We start from the raw sequence: 2,055 nt of genomic DNA, 5'->3' as shown, positions 1-2,055 counted from the left end.
CTGGACTCCGCATGTATACCCCTCACCGCACTACCCGCGTTGAAGCCCACATTGTTTAGGAATTACTTGTAGGGCGTGGATTCTTTTATTATTCTTTTGAAAAGACATTTTATTTTTCAATTTTAGCATTTGATGAAACTTGTAATATACCTATAGTTTTTTTTTGTTTAGTTTGTGCAACATACATTTAATCCCTTCTTTGACACACAGACATTTTGAAGAATCGCATTTTTTTTTTCAGTGCAGAGCAAATCTAGGAGTTCTCTCAAATCATAGGGAAATGGTGCTTGAGTCGCAGTAATCGGTGAAAGTATTCCGTTTTTAATGTCCCATCCATATTGAAAAACATCTAATTTGTCGACCATAAAAACGTGACTGTTGATCCATAGGTAACACTGATAATAAGATCTACATAAAAAAATGTAAATTGTAAGAATACTTTAGAAAATCTAATAGAGAATTCAACGAACGTGTCAAGAACCAATGAACGTTAAGAACTGGACTGAATAACAGCCAATTACGAGCGAGCTTTTTTGATTATTCTGTAGGTACAAAATAAATAGGCGATTATTCTGCATCTAACTCTTCAATTGTCACCGAATCAACAAATTCGCTTTTGACAGTTTAAATTTGTTATTATAAAAATTGCAAAAATGGAAGCAAATAGATGGTACTGCTAATACGTAATGTTATAAATACCTATATATGTTAATGTTGATAAATACCGTTTCGTAAATGTCTGTGGTTCTGGTTTGTTAAATTCTCATGTAAAATACAACTCTTGACATGGACATGTGCGGATTATATTTCGACTGAATTTTACGAGTTGCTATGATTTTGGAAATATAACGAGTGCGAAGCGAAGCGTAGCACGAGTTGTATCTCCAAATATCATAGCAACTCGTAAAATTCAGTCGAAATATAATCGGCAATGTCCATGTCACTCGTTATATTACTACTGATAATACCTTAAAATATGTTGATAAAATGCAATTCACTAGCTGGTTTTTTGGTATTCATAGTTAATTTTATTCTACTTTTGTCAATTGAATCTTTTGTTTTCGCAATCATATAATTTATTTATGAATTTTCTCACCAGTTGTAAAGAATCATCAACAGAACATTTTCCAAACTCAGATAAGTTACATTTTTCTGACTATTCCATTCACCTGTCATTTGTTAAAAATGGACCAATAAAAACACAATTTTACACATTTGTTACAATGGTTTCAAAAAATTGGACCGAATATTCCCACTCGTGGAAATTGTATCGGTAATACCACTAGTGATCGCAGCGATAATTTTTAACAAATGAATGCAGCCTTGAGAATTGCTTCCAAATGGACTCACGTGTCTTTTTTGTGTTGTTGGAAACATTTTCTTCGATTTCTGCGTTAATTTCTTCTTCCGATTTGCTGCCAAATTGGTTCATGGACTAGTCTTCCGAATAAAACTCGTAGTCCAAATTATGTAGACTATTTTTCAAACTGGTTTCACTCATTCAATTGTTTTTGCGAATCTCACTCGTGCTGACGCACTCGTGGATTCATTCCCAAGCACAATTGAACCCACGCCCTACAAGTAATTCCTAAACAATGTGGGCTTCAACGCGGGTAGTGCGGTGAGGGGTATACATGCGGAGTCCAGTGTAGTTGCTTCCGTTTTTTCGCTCCCCTGTCTTTATTTATCAAAATAAGTAGATAACATAAGCGAATGAAATATTCCTTATAAAATTCTGCTTCTTGTCACGTGTACCGATTTGCAGATTTCGATCTTATAAAAAAGTTATTAAACAAAAATAGTGCACTTTAACTGAATCGATTTTATGCGACATACTCCCTGTCTTTATTATAATTAATTAGAGTCGATTAGAATTGAATTAACATACATTTTTGTATATCGTTGGAAAGTAGACATTCTATACTAAATAATAGTGTTAAAAACATCTCAATAACTGTAGCGAGAGCGAGGTAGGTAATTAATTAAACTTTTTAGAAAAAAAATATATTTTTTTTCGTTTACTACCAATAACTTTTGTCAGGACCAATGGCCGAT

This window comes from Tenebrio molitor, chromosome 4 (assembly GCF_963966145.1).
Source record: "Tenebrio molitor chromosome 4, icTenMoli1.1, whole genome shotgun sequence".
NCBI lineage: Eukaryota > Metazoa > Arthropoda > Insecta > Coleoptera > Tenebrionidae > Tenebrio > Tenebrio molitor.
Note: the sequence above shows the minus strand (reverse complement) of the source record.